This window comes from Gymnoscopelus braueri, assembly GCF_963280865.1.
Source record: "Gymnoscopelus braueri genome assembly, chromosome: 15".
In the NCBI taxonomy this organism is placed as follows: Eukaryota; Metazoa; Chordata; class Actinopteri; order Myctophiformes; family Myctophidae; genus Gymnoscopelus; species Gymnoscopelus braueri.
The window spans coordinates 50,007,832-50,016,478 of NC_137620.1; positions in this window are offsets into that span (position 1 = coordinate 50,007,832).

Consider the following 8,647-nt stretch of genomic DNA (forward strand, 5'->3'; position numbering starts at 1 on the left):
GTGGAAAAAGTACTCAAATGTTTTACTTAAGTAAAAGTACCAATACTGCAATATAAAAATATTCGGTTACAAGTAAAAGACCAGAATTCAAAATGTATTTGAGTAAAAGTACAAAAGTATTGGCATCAAAATATACACAAAGTACAAAAAGTAAAAGTACTAAAATATTTGAAAATAGCAGATCTACAAGCTCACAACGCGTCGCGATGCGACGCGTTGTGAGCTTGTAGATCTGCTATTTTCAAATAGCCTATGTATAAAATAAGGCTAAAGTGGTTAATGTATGTTTCATAATGTCCACATTTTTATCTGAAAAGTAACTAGTAACTAAAGTTTTCAAATAATTGTAGTGGAGTAAAAGTACAATATTTGCCTCTGAAATGTAGTGGAGTAGAAGTAAAAGTATTGGAAATTGGAAATACCTAAAAAATGTACTTAAGTACAGTACTTAAGTAAATGTACTTAGTTACTTTCCACCACTGCCCCCCACTACATATCGTATTAAATTGTGTTGCATATTAAACTTTTTCATAGATAGCTTCATAGACTTGTTTGACAGACAATGTCAATGTGTAGCATTGTGTTGGATTCATGTTAACGTGTATTTTCAGACAGTTAGACCACTTAAACCCTCAATACTTAGAAAACGTGTACTTGGTCTGCTCTTTTTTTCCCCCTACCCCAAACTTCTTTTGCTGAAAATAGCCGATCTACAAGCTCACAGTAGATCGGCTAACGTTCACCTCAGAATAGGGATTCTAGGGTTCAAGTGGTTAATGTAAAAAAAAAAAAATCCCATCACACAAAGATTTGGTGGTCCCCCTGTAGTAACTCTGAGGACCCCCTAGGGGTACCGGACCCCCTGTTGAAGACCCTTGACCTACATGATTCTATGTGTTTGTGCCATCATAAAGAAGGTGGTTGGTAGGGGTGGGTGGGTGTACCAATACAGTATTTGTATATAGGTAGGGTGGGTGTACAGATACAGTTATTGTAGCTAGGGGTGTGCCGATACACTAATTTCACCAAACGATACGATACGATATTTGGCTCACAACTTCGATACGATTTCGATACGATACGATACGCACTTTTTTATTATGAAAATATATGGGGGAGAAAAAATGCAAACAAATAATTCTGTTTTTGCATTATTCAGACGCAAACTTGTAGCTTTTCAGCTACAATAGCCGTTTTGAATCCAAATAGGGCAATAGTGTGACACCTGACCCGAAAAAAAACAACATGTTGTCACCCTTTTCACCTCGGGGCTGTTTGCATGCCTGATTATTATTATTAATATATTTTTTTTTTTCAAAACGATACATATCGTCACGAAAACGTATCGCGATAATATCGCGGGACGATATATCGGCACACCCCTAATTGTAGCCCATGCATCCATTTGAATTCCAACCATTCAACTACATAATGTAAACATCAACTGCTTTTGCTTCTAGTGTGACTTGTATGGATCTAAAGGTGTTTTGTAATGCACAGAACGTGTGCCTTTAACCATGTTAAAACATGGAAGAGGCTTTTAATGACCTAAAGGCATAGTTTGTTAGCCTGGCGTAGACAGACTCTATCACTGCGTGGATATGAGTCTGGTGCTTCTATGAGGAAGTTCTTTTTCCAAGGGGGCGGGATCAAAACAATGACTCTAGACGCAATTGGTTAGACCTACAAAACCAACTACCAATCACAGTCTCCCATATTCGAATACTGGGCCCTGATTGGTTACCCCCATCTTCTGGAGCAGGAAATGGATTCTCTATGGAGCGGTGCCAGACCCAAATCGCAGAGTGCACATTTTTTTTTGCACTCGCAGATTGGTCTGGTCCCAGGCTAATAGTTTGTAACTTTGCCCTGTGTTTACATAATAAAACAATGTGTTTCTGCAGGTAAACCACTACTACTGTAGTAGCTGCTTCAGCTCCACGGTCACTGAACTACATGTTGGAGCCAGTCTTCTACAAGACACAATCTTCACAACATTCTTTAATTTTCAAAATGTGTATATATTTTTATCCCACGATTTTGTAAACCCTTTTTTCACCCAGTGCCAGATTGCCTATGTAATCCTGGGCGCTACTCTCCCTCTGCCAGCCTGGGGAGAGCCTGAACTCATGCCTCCTTCAATGCATGAGGAGCGAGCAGGCCGCTTCTTATCACCTGACAGGGGGGAGTTTCCCCGGTAGGACGTAGCTTCTTATCACCTGACAGGGGGGAGTTTCCCCGGTAGGACGTAGCTTCTTATCACCTGACAGGGGGGAGTTTCCCCGGTAGGACGTAGCTTCTTATCACCTGACAGGGGGGAGTTTCCCCGGTAGGACGTAGCTTCTTATCACCTGACAGGGGAGAGTTTCCCCGGTAGGACGTAGCTTCTTATCACCTGACAGGGGGGAGTTTCCCCGGTAGGACGTAGCTTCTTATCACCTGACAGGGGGGAGTTTCCCCGGTAGGACGTAGCTTCTTATCACCTGACAGGGGAGAGTTTCCCCGGTAGGACGTAGCTTCTTATCACCTGACAGGGGGGAGTTTCCCCGGTAGGACGTAGCTTCTCATCACCTGACAGGGGGGGGTTTCCCCGGTAGGACGTAGCTTCTTATCACCTGACAGGGGGGAGTTTCCCCGGTAGGACGTAGCTTCTCATCACCTGACAGGGGGGAGTTTCCCCGGTAGGACGTAGCTTCTTATCACCTGACAGGGGTAATCTTCCCGGTGGATATCTTACATTTTGGCCAAAAAGTGTATTTTAGACGTGAAGTGGGGGGCTCAGAGTGTTCCCACTTAGTAGAGTTGGCTTTCAACTCCATAAAACCCTCTTTGTTTTGATGAGTAGCGAAAGTGTATTTCTAATTTCAGACGAGAGGCTGCACAGCCTGTGGTGTGAGCGCATTGGCTCGAATGTCCCATAGCCTTAAGGAGAACTCCTTCAAGGCTATGAATCAGAGCTAACTCATACTAATGATTGAAGCTGCAAGGTCAGAGTCAGCTTAAGATATATCTTTATTATAAAATATTATATTGAAAATGTGTCAAATCATTGATTACAAAACATGAATAGAAAAAACGTGTTAAATTGTCATTAATCACACTACCATACCACTGTAGCCAGGGGGCGCTAGAGGAGTCCTTACCATGAACCTCTAGAGACAGGCCTACACTGTGACCAGCCACACGTAAAACTAATAAATGTTACTATGTTATATGTTATATTATTACGATTATTAACTGGACTGTAAATGACAAGACAGATGTTCAAATAAGCCTCTATGGAGACACAAGTTGGTTTGTGATACAAATCAAAAGATACAAAGGTAACTAAATCAAATAATTATTCAAAAAGGGACAAAAACAGAGGGACAATATTAATCACTTATAATGATTTACGACAAAATTATACTGCAGTATTAGGCCTACTGTCTTAAATCTATTTAATACACTATACAGTAGCAGGGGTTCTCAAACCTTTTTATACCACAACCCCATATTATGAGTTTTCTTTTGCGACCCCATTGGCGATACAATTTAGGCATTTAGCAGACACTCTTAATCCAGAGCGATTTACAGTAGGCAAGGAAAACACAAGGTAATACATCAAATGCATAGAAATATAAATCTAGGATCATAGGTAAACCAAGAACCTATCATCAGTCTAAACAATATAATATCAAGAAAAATCTATAATCTCTACATTGAAACTATACACACTAGATGCCAGGTCTACAAATGACCTGGCATCTGTCTAAATTATATATAGTGCCTTTATTAGAAGGCGATGTGTCATCTCATTTCCGAGAGGGTCCTTATGACAAAAATACAGAAAGTACAATAGACAAAACAATACAGCAAATACATCCATGCATACTGTACATAAACAGGACATCTGTCTACATAACATGCTTTCTCAATGACATTTTAACCTTTGCATAAGCCTGCAAGGTCATCAAGGCTAGAGCGAATTTTTTTTTGCGGTTCTGGGCGGATTGGGTTCGTTTATTTTCCAGTTTTTGGTTTCTTTATTTTGGTTTTAGGCCTACTGAGAGAGAGAGAAAGCGAGCGAGTGAGTCAGCGAGAGAGAGGGGGGGAGACTCACCAGATCTGTATGATAAGCCATGCTGCACGTTATGGTAGACACTGGTTACCTCCGCTGCGGTGACTTTATCTGTGTTGTCTTTTTGTGTTGAAAAATAGCTTGTCAAGCTAGTGTTGGCCTTTCTTTGCTGTACATTTTTCTTGTGAGCTTCACCGTCACCATGCCTCTTAATATCATTCTCTCCTCCATGGGTGATAGTGAAGTTCCGACGACAAATCGTACACTCTGCCTTGTTTGGGTCGTTTGACACAGATATCAACCATGTATATTTACTCTCCCAGTCTCTGTTATATGAGCAGAGCCTTTTTTTTCTTAGCAGCAGGAGTTTCCACTGTTTCCTCCATTTTTCTTTGTATTTTTGCCGCGCAGCGATGACACTAGTCCGCACTGTTGTACCTGTGTGTGCGTGAGCTGCCTGTCAGCTGTGACCTGTGGAGTGTGGACGCGCAGTCGCGGATGTTGTTGTTTTTTGGTCCACCCCCCACTCCCCCCCAACCAATGGCGTTCCACAAATACATACAGCATTGACCAATTTCATTTATCCAAGAATAGTATTTCACAGATATAAGAGGGTATTGCAAGTTAACTTAAAAAATGTATGAACTTTTTTTTTATATATAAAATTAAAATCTTTTTTTTATTTTTTTTCCCCATAACTTTAATTTTCGGGACATTGCCCTGCTTGTGCGGGACGCGGGACAGAGGGTCCAATTTCGGGACTGTCCCGCGAATTTCGGGACGGGTGGTCACCCTACGGTTTTCTAAATCTCACCTGCACAACCCAATATTATGCTGTTGTTACAAATTTGTTGCTTTTAAATGTGCAAATGATTTTTTTTTTATCATTTAAAAAAAAAAGATAAAAAAAGATATATATAGAAAAATCTTATTTTTAATTTATTTATTTTTTTAAGCAGTTAGAGAAGTGAGGGAGCGCCGCTCCCCCGCGTCCCCCCTCCACTACACCCCTGCTGAGAGAGCCGGAGGGGTTGTAGGGTTGGATCAGGCTTTGAATATATGGGGGTGCCATATCTTTGGTTGCTTTGTTGTATTCTGTGCGGGCATGCTGGGAGCAGTAACTGTGACTCATGAATCATGAGTCACAGTTATGAGTCTATTGGACTCATGAATCCTTCAAGTCCCTGTGAGTCATTGGGTCCTGATTCCTGGACTGGTAGACTGAGACTGGTCTTTGTCTCACGGTTTGGGGACTTTACAGCATCTGCTGTTGTAAACATGTCCTTCAGGGAGGTCCTTGAGTTCCAGTCTTGGTCTTTGGCAAACTTGTAAACTCCTCCAAACAGATCAGGAAACATCTCCAACAGGTCAATGTGAGCTTCATCCTCAGCACTGTGAACACAAAGCAGTGGTCACTGAAGACACAACATCTTATCTGATGCAACACAATATTGAATAGACTTAATTAATGTTTTTTTTATATAAAAACATAATACATGTATTTTTCTTTGTCCTGTGGATGTGTGCACTTTATCATTTCCCATCACATAAAGTAAAACTATGACTTTCTACATTATATTACTTTATAGAGGCCTTAGTTGTTCAGTTAATTGGGGCCCGATCACTGCACCAGTGTGAAGCTCTATTGAAATGCAAGACATTATATTTTTTAGCAAAAAATCACATTTAGTGGCAAAGAGTCAAACATCCATGTTTCGCAACCAAACAGGAAGTACTTAACTGGGCTGCACCAAGCCCCCAGAATGTGGAGGATTACCGTGTAGGGATGTCAGATATTAGCTTTTTTGACGTTATTAGATTTTCTGATATTGTCCAACTCTTAAAGGAGAATTTCACCCAAAAAAATACTTATTTTCTATCAAATACACACCCCATGAAGCCTTAAATTCATGGAGATTTTTTTATTATGACTTACTAGTGCTCATGGAGATTGTGTATGAAGCGCAGCAATCCAAATGAGTTCTCAGGGTAGGATGACTTCTTGCCATCCAACTTCTGGACCAACTCCGGAGGGAACTGGAAAAACATACAACTTAAAGATCTAATTCACTACGGAACATAAGGATGGATGTGAGCATGAAATTAGGCTTTAGCTACCTTGACATTTCATATACAAAGTTACTTAAAGGCATTAAATAGGGTCTTAAACGGAAATTAAAGACAAACAGAAAAGACCAAAAACTCAAAATGCTAAACGTTTTACTCACATTGTCTTTCCACGTGTTGAACTGTCCCTGCTCAGCATGCTGGTCTAACTTCCTGATGAGGTCCTTGTCAGCATTTCGACAGTTCTCAACTTCCTTTAGATTTCCAATCCTTCTCAAGTAGTCCACTTTCCTGCATGGGAAAATAATAACAATAATTCTGTAAGCATTAGGCTTAAATATAAGCATCTTGCAGTGCAGGAGGCAGGGTTGGTGAACTGGCTGTGAGTCTCTGGAGGCTGCAGAGGATTTGCAGGGCGTTCATTCTGCAAAGTGTTTGTGCTGCTGGTCATCGCCGGGGAGGCGAACAGGAAGGCTATCAGATCTGATAGCCGCAGAGACAGAGAGAGCCACTAGGTGGCTTTGGATCAAGAGGGCAGATCCATGGGCAAACGCTGCTGGGACACAGGCCTGGGTCTCATCAACCCCTGGTCGGGTCGCCTGGGCGAGGGTGTCTGATGTTGAAAGACCCCAAACACCCAATGACCCCAGATTACAATCATGAGCACTAAACACCAAGGACCAGGTTAAAAACCTTGGTGTCATAATTGACTCTCGTCTAAATGTTCAGGCCCATATCAGGAACATCACAAACTATCCTTTTATCAACATTGTTAGAGTCCTCTGTTTTCTCTCCCAGGCCGACACAGAAAGACTAATGCATGTTTTTATTATAGCAGGATAGACTATTGTAATGCTCTCCTATCTGGTGTGCCGAAAAAATAAGTTGTCCGTTTACAACTAGTCCAGAACGCAGCAGCACGCGTACTGACTAAGACCAGACGGAGAGCACACATCACACCCATTTTATAGTCACTCCACTGGTTGCCTGTTAGTTTTAGAATGGACTTTAAGGTCATTTTATTGTTTTTAAATCATTAAATGTACATGCACCTGCCTATGTATCTGCAATGCTCTCTGGGCATGTGCCTGGTAGAGCTCTCACTCTCAGGTCCTCTGGCACTGGTCTCTGAAATGTTCCAGAGGCTAGAACTGAAATACTTATTCTGTTGCAGCTAAGCTACTATGCGGCTGTTCAGGTGTAAATAGAACTCACGTGATAAAACGTTGACTACAATTATCAGGTACACAACATTTAGGTCTGCTTTCTTTACTGTTATTTATTTTGTCTTGCACCAGAGACTACTGGATGTGCAACATAGCTCTTTGATACAGTAGCATTGTGCTCTGAACTGTATGTAGTCCTACACAGGACTGTTATCAATTAAAATAAGCCATCATTTAGTTAACGGATTCATTGCTTTTAAATATGTCTCTGTTGCACTTTCTAAATCAGCACTGAAAGTTTCTGAAACACTTGCAATTGTAGCCTCCAAGAAGGTCATGAAGACCTATTTTATATATAAAAAACGAATCATCGAATATTCACATTAAACTCCCGAATCTGATTCGACTAGATACATCCTGAGTCGGGGACAACCCTAGTGCGATGTAAAATGTTTGTTCTATCTTACCTCTCGTTTGACCAAAAGAAGGGATGGACCAGGCATTCCTCCACTGTAGGTCTTTTCTTTGGGTCTTCATTGATCATCCACTCAATGAGATCCTTGGCAACCACATCCTGAACATGGTGCAGATTGTAGTTTCCATCCAGAACGTTGACTTCACCTCGTGCGCCTTTGCCAAATGGATGCTCGCCTCCAGAAAGGATGTAATATATCAACATCCCAGCCACCTTAAGAATGAGCATGAGAATGAGTAAGAATATATGTGCTGTTGTCATTTATTTAAAAAAAAGAAAAAACGACAACAACCTGGATATCAGTGCTTCTTTTATATGGGATATCAATGCCTGCATCCAAAGTCTCCTTTGCCATCCAGCATCTCGTTCCTGAAGCGCTTGTGACTAGGGTTGTTTGTCCTTCAGGTAATAGTCGACTTATTCCAAAATCTGCAAATTTTGCCTGGCCTCGAATATCTGCAAGGCAAAGTGGGAAGATAGATATAACAAAAGGGTTTGGGATTGAGCAAAATAAATTCCACATAAGTTTCTTTCTTTTTTCTTTTATTGCTTACCAATCAAGACATTCTGGGGTTTGATATCCCGGTGGAGAATTGTAGGATTATGTAAATGAAGAATACTTAAACTCTTGAGAACCTGCTTTGCTAGCTGTTTTCTCCTCAATTCAGTAAGGTTGTGTTTAGTGATGTATTCTTCCAGGTTGTATTCACATAACTGTAGAACAAGGTAAACAAAGTCCTCTTCTACTATAAAGTCCACATATCGTACAATGGAAGGATCATCGAGGTCTGGAAGACGTAACAAGTCTTGTTCTTTCTTCAGCCCTTCATAGTAGAATGTAGTCATTCTCTTCACTGCAACTTCAGTGCCATCATCTCT